Below are 15,391 nucleotides of genomic sequence, written 5' to 3'. Positions count from 1 at the left end.
CTCTGTCTGTGATGTTATACATGTGATGGACCATCTGCACATTCAAGACATCACTTGCAATTGAGGATAATGAATATTCCTGTGTGAATGCATCAGTCCTTAACTGGAGACTGTTCACTCCTTTTATTGCAAGTCATTAAGGATGGGCTTACATACTACATATACATGTGTCATTTGGAGCCCAATCCTAGGCAGGTCTACTCAGAAGCAAGTGCCGCTATAGTCCTTGAGGCTTTCTCCCAGATAAGTGTGGATAGGCTTTCAGCTTTAGGCTGCAAACCTAACCTCACTTTCCTGGGAGTAAGCCCCACTGAAAACAATAGGACTTACTTCTAAGTAGACCTGCTTAGGATTGTGCCCACAGTTACTCAACACTTGATAACTAACAAGTGAATGTACAAACTCACTCCATTGAAAAATATTGTATTTGATGCAACACTGACCAATATAAAAGTCTGGTCTGTAGAACTGTGACAGCTCATGTGTATGTACATCCTGTTGATTTTGTAGGCCTGAAATGCTGTACATGGGCATGTGAACTGAGCCCTAAAACTACACCAAACTGAGCTTCTGGCCTGACAATTTGTCCTTTCTTCCTTTGTGTAACTCTTGTAAAAACTCAGCATTCTTTTCTTACTACTTACCATAAATCCCTTGAATTTAACAACTGCCATTTCCCTTGGTAGCTCTCCTTTGCCTCCCCATAGTGTCAGGTCCTTTGTTATTCCTTTGACCCTACTGTTCCTGACCATCAGGGAAATGTGCACTAAGGAGGCCCAACTGCTGCCATAGCAAACATATTACCCGCTACAAAATACTGCCCTGGTCAGCAGCCAGAAGACATTCAGTAGTAATCCCAGGCCAACACTGCCCACATTATGGTATAAGAAACTGACTCATTCAGATTCCCAAATGACTAGTTTAGATTTCCTTCCAGCAGTTGGCCACATAGCTGCTGTTCCCCATCATGCCCTTTTTAAAAGCAGCTCCCATGTTCTGAGCTGTGCAAATTTTGAAAGAATCCACATAGGAGCACACATTATGCTCAGATATCTTAATTGCACTCGTTAGTCTTGGTCAACTCACTAGTGACCTGCTGATATGTCATCTTCCATTTCCATGCTGGAGCAAGCGAAGTGTAATTTTGCCACACACCAGGTAGAGATGCAGGGAAGGTGATAGAACTGGAAGAGCAGTGGGATGAAAAATGCTATGAAGAGACACAAGGGCTGTCCAGTTGTGACCTGGCCGCCTACAGTATCATTGGGGAATATGCTTCTGTAACCTGACACTGTATCCTTATTTGAACTTCTAAAACATTTCTGAAATGTAGTTAGACACAGAGCACAATCCTAACCAGGTGTACTCAGAAGTAAGTCCTATTTTGTTCAGGACTGCAGCCACAAGCACTTGAAGTTTTCCAATGGTTTCTATTAAATTGTTCTTTCAGTGGACCTTTGCCAGGCTTACATGAACCCAACTGACTACTACGAATACAATCAACATTTTGGAGAAGTCATTTGAGTGCATGCACATGCTTGTTTGGTGTGCCTCTGCCACTAGGAGTCTTAGATGAACCCCTCAAGATGGTGTACCCCTCAAATAGACTGAACTTTATGCCTTGCTTTATGATAGTACACTGGAGAATTTTTTTATAAATTCTTTTCCAAAATATAAAATTTTTATAAAAACATTTTAAGATACTCCACTTACAGAAAAACAGCTAGAAATAAGATGCAGTAAGAGAAATTAATTTGCACTGAAAATGACACTTGATAAGAAAAAGATTAATTTGACACGGTACACCAAGAACTAAATGGGACTTATTAACAGCACCCACCCACAGTGTTATCTCTTTTTTTCTGATAGGTCTCCTGAGTTTTTAACAGTTCAATGGGGTCCATGTGAACATATATTTGAACATATGAGATCACTTATACTGAGTCAGGCCATTGGTCCAGCTAGGTCAGCATTGTCCACACTGACCAGCATTAACTGCTCAGCATTTCCAATGGAGGGTTGTCCCAAGACCTTTCCACATTGAACTTCTGTGGCACATACATGGGAAGACCTTGGCAAGCTACTCAGTGTGGACCAGGTTCTCAAGCCACTGTTTCAGAAGTTCAGGGCTTATGTTATCTCCCCCCTCTCCCTGTTTTATTTAAGGATGGAGTACACTCCATTTGGACACCCATAAATTCATCAGGTGTCTCCCTTCCATAGGATCAGCTAAAGGAGAGTTGCAAGATTTGAATGTAGGACAAGACCTCTTGTCTAGCTGTATCACTGGGGGAGGTGACCTGCATTTTTACACACCAGGCAGGGGGGAGGCTAGGCAGAGATACATATCGGTGTGTGAGGCATGTCACAAGCAGGTGTGAGCAGCTGATTGGTTTCTGGGGAAAAAGATTGCAACACCCCGGGTCAAGTTCTGAAAGCTTGAATGCTGCTTGGACAGCTACTGTGAATAACAAACACCTTAGCAAACATGCTCCTTTCTCCTGCCTTTGTGTAAAAAAAGTAAACAAATGAGACTTTCTGTGGTACAGACTTTCCAGTTCCTAACTAATGTTTTGGGTGCTATATATAAAGGAGCAATCAGAGGGATAGGCCCTTCCACCTGGAATGAAGAGCAATTTTGTGGGTACATTTTGTGACAATTTTGTGGGTAAAACAACACAGAGGAACAGCTAATCCAATTTCCTGGTTCTAACTCAGAACAAATGAATGAATGAACAAACAAATGAATGAATACATATACACATGCAGACATGCACAGGCTGCCATTTTTTTAAGTTCAAAAAAGATGGCAGTACAATGACACATTCCTCATCTTTCCTAGTTTGAGCCTTGGGAACAAGACTAGACATTTGCTGCCAAAGTAGTGCAAATAGCAACGGGTGTAACAGTGTAAGAAGAAGGGTGATGTGCATGAACCATGAAGCATCACAGCATGTGCTTGGGGCTGGCTTGAACGTTAGTTGAAAATGACTAATAAATATTGTGTACCCTCTGCCACAGAAGCAGAAGAACCCATTGCTAGAGGCCTCTTTGGAGCTAAACTGTTTCCAGCTACGTAATTTAACCTGTCTCTTTCTACTTTAAGCCAATGTTTCATTACATATTTGGTTTATATTCAATAGGTCACATTATCTCCACCAAGACTTCAAGATCCAGCAGGAAAAAAGCTGGATAGATAAGGGCTAGTCAACTGATTTCAAGATCTTTTTGCTGATGAACTGTCTGGCTTTTAGCAAGGTGACAGATTAATTAAACTGATTAGACTTAAATGCTGCAACCCCTCAATGAGGATGCTTTTTTAAAGGGTTACTTACACTTGAGAATTTCAAATAAAACAATTACCCCCATTGTTTAGGGTAGTGGTTCCAAACTGTGAGCCGTAGCTCCCTGGGGAACTATTAACCAGCCAGGGGAGGCATGGAATCCTCGCTAAAAAAACTGCCTCTCTATAAAATGTATAGGATTGTAACCCTAATGGAGGAAGCCATGACCCACAGCCTAGTAGGTCAAGGGAGCCACCAGTTGAACAAGTTTGCGAACCACTGGTTTAGGAAGAAAAACCAACATGATCATATTTATTATATGCCGCCTTTCTCATAAACTCAAGATGGTTTACATAGGCAGGCTGACCATAAACTCCACTTTCTAAATGGGGTTTTTACAAGAGTTATTCTATGAGATAAAGCCATAGAATCCTCCAGTGTTTCCTTCATAGTGTAGTAATTGTTGGGGCTGCACAACTCTAGCCTTCCAGGCTTCCATAGGCAGTAGCAAATCAAGCCTCAGACTGATTCTCAAGATCTTATCCATTTCTTGCCAGCTGACTCCTCCACACTCTGGACTCCTCCATGAAGCTTTGTCAGCAACATTCCAGTCACCCATCTAAAGTGAGGTAGAAGCTGATCTTGTTTAGTTTCTTCAGGCAAGGCAGCAGTTCAACCTCCAGTCCACACCTCCTGCCCTAATAATTGAGATTGTAAAAAAGGCAATGCTATGACCCCTTTAGTTTGTTGAGTTTAATTGATTTAGGGCGCAATCCTAACCCACTTTCCAGCACCCACACAAGGAAAATGCAGCTCTGAGGTAAGGGAACAAACATTCCTTACTTTGAGGAGGGCTCCATGAGTGTTACCCAACTGCAGGATGCAGCACAGGTCCCATTGGCACAGCTATACCAGTGCTGGAAAGTGGGTTAGGATTTGGGCCTAAGTGCCACACAGCAGTCCTAGGAAATGTAAAGGACTATAAATAAGATGCAAGCTTACAGCCACTGATAGGATTGCCAACTGACCATAAAAGCCTGACTTGCTCACATGTCAGCTTGATCTGCAGGTACAGCAGCACTAAAATGTATCCTGCAGAGCAGGAGAAGCAGCCAGAGGTCTCCTCAGGGTAAGGGAACAGCAGGTAAAGTTTTCCAATGCCCTGAAGATTTGCATTATCAGGTGATAATGCCTGCCAATCAAGCAGCTGCTACAGGCACAGTTGCTAGTAAAAGAAATTGGCAACCCCTCTCATCTGTTGATCTTTACCCATGATTTCAGCCAAGTCCACTTTGCTTTTATTGCAAAGTTCATTTTGTATGTGAAGTGTATCAAAATGTTCACTTAAACCAGCCTGTTGGCACAAGTAAAAAACCTAAGTTGGTTGCAAGTCACATTTTGACTTCTCATGGGTAATCTGCTCCACATGTGTAACATGAACACATGACCCAGAGAACAGAAAAGTAGAAAAGGGGTAAGAGGTCTGGTCTAGAGGGTAGAGATCAACGGTTCAAGATCAACGGAAGCTTCTGTGAGCAGCGAGACCTTGAGAAGCAGCTGACAAGTTGAGCTTTTCCACCTGCTCTTGTGTGAAGGAAGTAATCTGGGCTATCCTTTAATGAAAGAAAAGGAGTTGTTTGTCAGCCGGCGTGGGAGGCAACCACGGCCAAAAGTGATACCACACTGTGAAAAGATTCATCTATGGTTCTTGAAAGATAGAACTGCTTTGTTATTGTAAAAACGTCCTTGGGGGTTTAGAGAAAGCCTGCTGATGTGAACTGCCTTGTATTAAAGTCAAAGGAGTAATCCAATGACCAAGAAAGGTGGTATATAAATACTGGTTATTGTTATTATATCTGCACCTTAGGTGTGGAAATGTCCCAAAGGTGCATGTTCATGTTCCAGTATTATGACTTCTGCTCATTTTCAGAAGAGGGTGATGTTCCTGTAATACGATTTTCCATATGTAGTTTCACACATTACCTCGATGCGGTAAACAGACAGCATATGTGTTGCACTTCCTGCTTTCATGTGCCTGATAAAGTTCAAACTGCTGGTCTGTGTCATATAGTTAAGTCCAGAACTACTTCAAGTGAGTAACAATTAACAGATGCCGATACCAGGGTCTGCTTCCTCCCTTCCTTAGTTAAACATCATGGGTAGATAAACAGTCACTCCTGCATCTAGAGCACATCCTCCCCCCCTTTCCTTTTCCAACATTAACAGGGGACAACATGAAGTGCAACTCATTCACACTTGCTCTTCTCACCCCCCCCAAAACATGGTAATTTGCAATGCCTCTCTCTATATTCCTGTGCTCAAACAAAGGATTTTCTTCAGTGTACAAATGGACTGTTTCCCAGTCTTGTCTTTAATTTAATGCAAATTCTGTGCCTTTGGAGTTGTTTTTTTTTACAATTGTGCAATTAAAACTTGAATCAATTAATTGCCCTGTTAATCTATGCAAGTTCGGAGCACTACTCCAACAAATACATTTTGGGGGGAAATAACTGCAGTGCTTTCCTTGCTGAGAAAATCTCTAGATGCCTCTGAAAGGAAAGGAAACTCGTTTCCCTAACATTCGCTCCTTCCTTGCACTGCTTTGCTCTTAACCTCTGAGATAAGCAACTAAGCCAGATGACATTCTCAGCCTAAAAGATAGATTAGGGAGACATACTCCCTCAAATGCAATTACTACCAGAAGCAGTCAAGACTGCAGGTTTGGAAACCAGCAGCCTCTCTTCAGCTGTATAGACTTATTATGTAGGGCGTTTTTCTCCTGTGCTTCTGTTTGGCAGATTCTGCTAGCAGCTGAACATTCTGGAAGGTTTAACACCCAGCAACATAACCAGCCTATCAGGAGATGTGCTTTTGCCTGAAGACACAAACAACAGAACTGAACAAGATGGAACACGAAGGTAGACAAGCCCTCCAGTGCAGGCAGCTAAAGGAAACCTTTTTTAGTTGTTAATTCAGTCAACTGCAAATGACTGAAATGGGCACAAAGAGAATTATCTTGGTCTAGCTGCAAGTTAGATCCTCTTTCAACTTAGACTAAATAATAAGTAGAGTAACATTTTTTGTGTTCAGCCATAGTTTATGAAAGTATCTAAAAGTAGATCTGTCTCCTTTCATTTTCTTTGGATGGATGCAATGAGTTCCAGTGATAAGGTACTGCCAAAGACAATGGGTGCTTGTGTGATTCAGGCCCTCCCACTCTTAAGAAGCAGAAAATACATCATCTTAGCTCCCAGGCCTTATCTACTTCACTGGATGTTAGCTTTGGGTCTTGTCAGACCCGCCTCTGAGCACAAAATGTGGTTTGGTGAATGTGTTCGTTGGTTTTTAAATAGTGGCTGTGAAACAGAGCGGAAACATGGGAGGGGGTCTGAGGTGCTCTGGAGCTTTGCTTCCCCTGCACTGTTTTAAACAGGAAAAAAAACTTCCACTATATTTCAACTGAAGGTATTTTTCTTTTTAAAACTGAGATTATGGGGGCTGAAAACTGGGGCAAAGTTCTAAAGTTCTCCCCCTTGATCTATTCTGACTTGTGACCGCTTCCCCAGCCACTAGATAAGAAACAAACAGCTAACTCACTAGGGGTGTAGCTGACTGGCATGCCACCCTGGGGCATGCTGGTTAGCCCACTGCTCCCTCCAGCCTGGAAGTAATTGTGGTGACAGCATGACATCACTGCAATTACTTCTGGAGCAAAGCCAGCCATACCGAGGATGACTGCGGGGCAGGGGGGCAGGAGAACCGACTTACCCGCACAGTTATTAACATAATCAGAATGAGTAGAGCATTCTGGGAGTTCTCAGCATTCTCCACACTTCCTGTTTGATCAAAACAGGCTGGCATGGAGGAAGAAAGTAAGAGGGGTACTGCCAGCCCAATTATGAATAATAACAACAACAACAACAACAACAACAGGTATTTATATACCGCCTTTCTTGGTCTTTATTCAAGACTTTATTCAAGGCGGTTTACATAGGCAGTCTTTATTAAATCCCTTATTAAATAGGGATTTTTACAATTTCAAAGAAGGTTCTTTCTTTCAAGAACCACTACATTCAGGGTGTTTCATTCCAATCTGGCTTCACATTCTGGCCTCCATCCTCCCACGCTCAGAGCAGATGGAATTGCTCGGCTTCAGCTTGTCAGCTGCTCCAAGGTCGCACGGTGCCGGTGGCCTCAAACTGGCAACCTTGTGGATGTTATCTTCAGGCAGACGGAGGCTCTACCCTCTAGACCAGACCTCCTGCCTGAAGCCACCTGATGCAGCGGCAGATCTCAGCGTGACATGAGGGGACAGCAGGCTCTACCCAGAATCTGCCAACTTCCAGTCTACTACAGATACAAACTGCATTATTATTCTTCCCACTCATGGAAGTGTGAAGTAGACTGTCCACCTCCTTGCCATGCTCCTCACATGGTTTTTTCACACCTGGAAGTGCAGGACTTTCAGTTTTATTTACAAAGGAGTGCCTTTAAAAGTCCTGTACTTCCAAATTTGCAGAAACCGCACAAGGAGCAGCTTAAAGGTACCTTTTTTCTCCCCAGAGTGCTGCAGTAGAGGCAGCAGCATTGGGCAGCACTCGAGGTCATGCTGCTCCTGGGGCGAGACTTGGGGTAGGCTTCAAATCACACCATGACCCACCTCTCCTTGCTCACATGGCTGTTTTCCTGAGCAACTGAGGATGCAATCCTAACCTATTTTTCAGCACCAAGGTAAGGACAATGCTCCTCCAAGGTAAGGGAACAAATATTGCCTTCCCTTGAGAATGTCCCCATGACTGCCCCCCAACTGCGGGATGCAGCACATGCCCCACTGGCACAGCTATGCCAGTGCTAGAAAATTGGTTAGGATTGCACCAGAATGTGAAAAGAGTCAGAAGCAGCTTTTTTTCTTCAGGTCTGCCACTGCACTGATCATCTTCCTGCTTGTTTTCAATGAAGAGGATCAAACAGCTTCCTGAAGTGGCTCATTGAAGAGCATGCCAGAGGAGGGCAGCAGGCAATGTGGGGTATATGGCAATCCTCATAATTTCACAGCTTTGCCCCAGCTTGAAATTCAACTTGAACCTTTCAGTTGGCTTCCGGGGCCGGCCAGCCCTGCATCACTGTCGTCTCCTTTTTCTTTTCTCAGGTTCAGCAACCTCCCACGGGAGGAAGGTGGGGAGGGTGTGTTCCTGAGTGGGGGAAGGGCAGCCTGCAGGACAGTTCAGACCTGGGAGGGGGGCAGGGATGATGGCAGAGGTTGCCACCAGATCCTGTCTCCCCTCCTGCACCTGAAAGCCTGACACAGGCTACGCTACTCAAATATGCACCAGTGATTTCACTGGTGCAGATCCACAGAGACCCATAGGAACTGTGGTGATACTACACAGGGTAAGAGAACCCATGTTCCTAACATCGGTTCTCTTACCCTGAGGAGACCTCTGGCTGCTTCTCCTGCCCCACAGGATACATTTTGGTGCTGCTGTACCATGGGGCAGGTGGGCAGAAAAGGATTGGGCCTTCAGACTGCTCAGATACTATTCAAGGATACCATTCAGAATATGAAAGAGGTTGCTGGTTCACCTAAATATAAAGGTTCCCAAGAATTGCTTTCCCACAGCATAATGCAGCACAGTCTAGCCCTAAATTCTACCCTAAATTGTATCAAGATATAAACAAGCAACAAGTTTCAGCACATGCCACAACCAGAGTCTGCTCCCTCTTTGCCCTCCTAACACTGGTGTAAGCCCTGAGACAGGCAGATGTACATCACTTTCAAATCAAGTTTTCAAATTCTTTGGGAGGGGAGCATAAGGGGACAATACATATTTATATTCATTTGCCTAGTACTGCTGTTTATTCTGTTCTGTTGTCTACAACAAAGCTTCATTACAAATATCAAAAGGTTATTGTACAGCCTGCATTTCAGAAGTTTTGTCTAGGACTCAAGAAGCTACATTTGTGGGAAGTAGTCAAAAGACTACTGAATAAGGCCCCAATCCTATCCAACTTTCCAGTACCAATGCAGCTGTGCCAACAGGGCATGCACTGCATCTTATGGAGAGGAAATAGTCATGGAGGCCTCCTCACAGTAAGAGCATGCTATCCCCTTACCTCTGGGCCAAATTGCAGCTGCACTGCATTGCATTGCATTGTGGCTACAGTCCTGGAAGGTTGGATAGGATTGGCCCTAAGGCCACAATCCTAGACACACTTTCCTGGGAGTAAGCCCTGTTGAACACAATGGGACTTGCTTCTGAGTAGACATGCAGAGGCTTGTGCTCTAAGCCCCCCATTTGGGTCACATGCACCCCTTTGGCTCCAAGGCCTTTGTTCAAATCCCTGGGATTTTGGGAAAAAAGGGGAAGGACAAAGCCAAGAAAATGTTTTTCACTGGTTACCAGCCAGCATCAAAGGCTTGGCATTTCTGGGCCCCTAGAAGGGGCAGCTCTGTGTCTGTCAGTGGAAGTGCAACTTTCTGCTATGCAGAGGGCTGGGAGCATCTGTTAAAAGATCAGTTTGTCCCTGTGAGTGCTGAGGGCATGCAGCCAGAGAATGTAGGTGCTAATGAGCCCTCTGCAGGGAAACCTGATAAGACTCAGCCCAAGGCAGAGCGAAAAGAGTTAACCCTAGAACTGCTAAAAACAGAAACACCTGAAAGGCAAAGCCCTGTGATCCCCAGGAGATCCGAAAGGGTTACAAAGGGCAAAGCTCCTGAGAAGTTTACACCAAATGCTGCTGTGTGCAATGTGAGGGTTCCACAAAACTATAGAGAAGTGTTGGGACTGGCCCCTGCAGAACAAGCTAAGTGGAAGGCAGCAATGAAAAAGGAGCTTCAGAGCATGGAGGACTTGGGAGTCCCAGTGCCCAAAGATGGACATGTAATAGATTCAACGTGGGTTTACAAAGTTAAACAAATAACCCACGGAGAGTCCATTTTTAAGGCTAGGCTTTGCTCAGATTCCAGGACAGGACTACGATGAAATATTTGCCCCAACACTAAGACCAGAGTGCCTGAGGGCCTAACACTTCCCAAATTCATCATCTTGACATTGCAACTGCTTTTCTTAATGCTCCACTGGATGAAACTATTTATATGCAGGAACCTCCAGGGAGCAAGAGTGACAAGCACCAAATGGTGTGGTGCCTGAAGAAAGCAATTTATGGTCTACACCAAGCTGGCCACCAATGGTATCAGTGCCTGGACACCGCCCTGTCCAAAATGGGGTTCAAGACTGCCAAGACAGACCCCTGCCTATATGTCAAGGGGTCAGGTGATAGCAAAGTGTTGCTGTTAGTCTTTGTAGATGACCTCTGTGTGATCTGCAAAGAGAAGGGGAAAATAGAGTAGACCATTAAAGATCTGCATAAAGAGTTCAAATTGAGAGATTTGGGAAAAATCAATAACTAACTGGGAGTGGAAGTAGAACACTTGCCAGGAGGGGGCTACAAGCTGTCACAAAAGGCGAAAATAGATCAGCTGGTTCAGAGGTATAAAATGGAAGGCTGCAAGCCAGTAAAAGCCCCGATGGAACTCAGCTACCAGAAAGGGGATGATGCTGAAAGCCTAGAATTCAGCAAGGAAATCTACAGATCCCTAAATGGGAGTCTACAGTATCTTGGAAATTGGGGTAGTCCTGATATTTTGGCAGCTACAGGCCTTCTGAGTAGGCATGTGGAAAAGCCTACTCAGAGGCATTGGCAAGCAACCAAAAGGATACTGAGGTATTTAAAAGGATCAATGGACAGGTGCCTTAATATCAAGCCAGAGAATGGTTTGAAGTTAACAGCCTACGTGGATGCGGACTGGGCATCCGACATCACCACCAGGCAGTCCACATCTGGACTTGTCATTTGCCTGGGAGGTGCAGTCATAGGCTGGAGGTTGATAAGGCAAAAGTATGTGTCTCTGTCCTCAGCCGAGGCAGAGTATGGGGCCCTGTCACTGCTGTGTAGTGAATTGACATGGTATAAACAGCTGGTGCGTGACATGGGTGTGGAGGTGCAGGGACCCATTGTAGTTAATGAGAACAATGAGGCCTGCATCGCCATGGCGAAGACCCAAAGGGCAAGGACCCAATCCAAACACACAGATATCAGATACCAAAATATGAAACAGTGTGTAACAGAGGGACTGATTGAACTTGTGTATTGCCCTACTGAACAGAATGTGGTTGATATGACAAAGCCACTAGGGGTGCTGAGACACTCGAAAATGGTCAACATGCTAAACATGTTAGATTGTGAGCCACATCCTGGGTAAAGCAATGGAGGGGTGTCAGGTTTTTGGCATCCCAGGCTTGAGATTGTTATTAGCCAGGATGTGGCAGGAGGTCCTGATATCTGGGCCTGGTGTGAAGCAATCAGCAAGGCAACACAGCTGCTGTGCCTGCTGCAGGTGGGAATCACGTGACTTGGGGAGAGTTGAGTACTGAGTCACATAGGTGATGGAGGAATGGTGCAATGCACCACTGGACAGCCAATCAGAGTGGGTCACAAGACTGTCTTGTGACTATGAGGTCGCCCTACTCTGATTGGCTGGCCCTGGTATATATGGGGGCAAGCACAGACTCCAGGTGTGGGTTGTTGTGGAGGAGTGTCTGTGTGTTGTGCTGCTGTTTTGGGTACTGATTTGGACTGTGCATCTCGTGACTGTGACCTGCTGTATCCCTGACTTCTGGACCATATGACTGACTACTCTTCTGCCTGCTCCTTTTACCAATATATGCTTCTGCAACAAACAAACCTGTGTCTGCTTCTCTGGCTCTGTTTGGGATTGCCTGCTTCTTTTGCTATCTCCCTATTCTCCTGTGCCATTCTGCTATCAGGAAGACAAGGGCTATCCTCCCCTGCTGACCTGACAATTGATCATTTCAAGAATTGGCAAAGAGACCAGTGACTTGCTTCTTCTTTCTTCACTGCTTTCATCTGGCACCATGCCATTGCCTCTCTCTCATCCTGCCTTAACTGAGCAGAGCAGCTTCACAACACATTGTGCATTATGTTAACCATCTGAAATGTGCCAAAAAGCATATTTTGGGTGCATTCAGATTTGAAGCTTGGGAATACATAGATGCCACTGTGGCAATTATTATAATGGTATGTCAGCAAATCTGACACAGTAGACCAAAGGTGTCAAACTCATCTCATTCAGCAGGCTGAATAGCATTCATGATGTCTGCTGAGGTTCAGAAGTGATGTCATTAACTAGTCATGACCAGAAATAAACATTTTTTTCTCATTTAGGAACTCATTCGCTGCAAATGACAGAAGAGAAAATATGAAAATCTTGATCAGATCTCCAAGATACTGAGAGCTCATTATCATGTGGGCCACCTTTCAGCAGTGACACCTCAACGCAGCTGATGATGGTGCTGGGAGAGCCCAAGGGCCAGATAAAGAGCTCCTGCAGGCCACATTCAGACTCTGGGCCTTATGCTTGACATCCCTGCTGCAGACTTTATTTGCAAAGAATACAGATTGCTATGCCTCAGAGGCCACAGTCCTAATCTAACCTACAGATCCCTAGGAAACCCACATTGCCAGGCAGTTCTCAGTGGCCACTCATCACAGGCGACCCCTGTAACAGAAATGGCATTACCAGGAGAAAGTTACTAGAGCCTACTGATGTTGGCAGCTGCCCAACAGTAAGGTTGGCCTGAAGGACATGTGCCTTGAGTCCCTGTTAACAGCGCAGATGTTTCTGCTGCTTTGTGGTCAGATCATCTTTCCTGCTTTACTTGTGGATTAGGAGCATATCTGGAAATTACCATGCCATAGCCTGACACTCCCTACGCAACATAATTTTCAGCTCTCTCATGTGGCATTGATTGTGCCCGAGTGATGCTGGCTAGCCTGAGAAATAGTGTGCTTCACACAAAACATGCAATATTCTCACTTGTGGTGTAAATGTAAACTTTTCCCCCCATGTTGCAAGAACATTACCTACTAAAGTACAGAAAGAAAACAGGGATCCAGGGATCCACATGGCCTGGAGAACACATGGAATCATGGGACAGAACTTTTAACAGGATGGAACAGGGCTGACAGAATCTATCATGACAGAATCCTAGGCCTATTTATTCAGAAGTAAGTCCCATTCTGTTCAGTGGAGCCTACTCCTAGGAAAGTGGGTATAGGATTGTAGCCTAAGTATCTGGTCTTCATTAGGAAACATACACAGCAATGGGTAATGTCTGCTGAATGCTGAGAAGGGGTGGACGGAGACTGCTGCATGGATCTTCCATCGCTCAGCAGCACTATAAGCAGCAGTTGATTTCTAAATATGCCAGGGTGCCAAGTTTTGTACCTGCCTTAAGTACTGTTTGCCAAGATATGTGGAGGCTGACTATTATTGGTGGAGAGGAAAAGATATTCTGCATGTGCTCAGAGGTACAGTAATTGAAACTGTACCTGAAAGTTTCAAGGTTCAATTCTCAGCTCAGATTAAATTCTGGGTGTTGAACTTCCTGATGAGTAGGTTCCTGACCGTGCCCTTAGTTCTCCCTGCACATTTATAATCTTCTGTTATTCAATGAGTCTCAACTTTCCTCCACCAATTCCATACAAATAACTGGAATACAAAATGTCTACCTCAGGGGGGAACCTCAATTTCACAAAGAGAAGAAAGCATGCAGCTCAACTCCCTAATCTACATTTGGGATGGCACATTTGTCTGTGATGCTGACATCATACTGCCACAACGTGTGACTGTTATACCCTCCCCTAAACACATGTGCGCTGGTGCAGCGCACCACTTAGCTGCTGGTTTGTATGTATAAAATTGCCACCATTGCATCAATATACAGTCCCTCTTAGTGTAGAACCATTGTTCCCTAACAGACCAATCCTTCAGTACATTTTTTGCCTGATAAAAGCTTTCACTGAATGACACACAACACTCACACACTTTTGCTAAACAGCTTACTTACCTCTGGGTCACAAACGCTTTGAAGGAGCTTGACTTCTAAATCCCCATCAACTGACTGGTTAGATTTCACCTGTGCATTGAGACGTTGTCCTTTCAATTGCATTCAGTTCCCACAAGGTCTGCTGCTCATAATTCCACTTGGAAAAGTTCTCAGTCCCAATAGCCCATGGAAGAAATACACTGAGAACCAGACTACCACTGAGAACCATAATAATGACCAAAGCCCAGTTAAAAGAAACTTCTTGGCCTATTTATAGCGAGCCAAATCTGAAAACTGCACAGTACATTATTCATTGGTCTCCAGCCAGTCACTCAGGGCTTCCTAAAAAGAGCCATTGGCGTAGGAATGCCAAGTTGGCAGGCTTGCTCCTGAAGGCTGAGGCCAGGGACTCAGCACAGAGAATACGTGAGGGAGAAGATGGATGGTCATGATACACTCATCCCACAATCACTTCTGGAAAAGGGTTTTGTTATGTTTCAAAAACACAAGTATGTGTACAGTAAGGGAAACAATGCCTTTATAACACCACATTCAGCCTTGAACTGAGTGGGAACTGCAAAGCAACATTTGTGTAGATTTAGATTCAATTAAAGCAACATGCTATACATGTTATGTCTGAAGTATGTCTCTTTTATCCAGTGGAGCTTACTCCAGGTAAGTGTGTTTACGACTGCAGCCTTACAGTCCAATCCTATCCCTTCTCCTTGTGCCAAAATAGGCTACAATGCATGCTATTGGGGGTGTGGGGGGGGGGAGTGAACAGGAGACTTGGGAGAAGAAATGAAAACTAATTTCCCTCACCTCTCTATATGCCCCTCGACCACTTGGACCTGAATCATCTCTTTAGCTGGCATATGTCTGAGGACACAAAGAGGGCATGTCAGCTTTTTCTGGAAGGGATAATCTACAGTGCAAGTCGCCTGTGCAGGATGCCACCCCCTCCCACTTCCAACATGCCCCAGCCCTCCCCTGTTCCACCCCATTCTGCCCTCTGCCCTGTTCCACCCACCCTGTCAATTTACTAACATCGGTGCAGCCTCTTTTAGCCACTCCACACAGGATCCTCTGGGAACTTCCGAAAGACCTTTTACAGCCACCGAAGAAACACTACTTCCAGCAGCGGCACAGCCCTATATGACTGGACCGTTACTGCTGTTGGGCTGCCCCACTGGTGGA

General features: G+C 44.8%; 1 long non-coding RNA gene across 1 annotated transcript in view; it reads right to left on the bottom strand.

Moving 5' to 3' along the window:
- The window catches only part of LOC136636874 (uncharacterized), a 41,768-nt gene that overhangs the window by 9,449 nt on the left and 16,928 nt on the right, over nucleotides 1-15,391 (bottom strand). The gene's annotated exons all lie outside the window — the stretch shown is intronic.

This window comes from Tiliqua scincoides, chromosome 1 (genome assembly GCF_035046505.1).
Source record: "Tiliqua scincoides isolate rTilSci1 chromosome 1, rTilSci1.hap2, whole genome shotgun sequence".
NCBI lineage: Eukaryota > Metazoa > Chordata > Lepidosauria > Squamata > Scincidae > Tiliqua > Tiliqua scincoides.
This window is presented reverse-complemented; position numbering and strand designations above follow the sequence as displayed.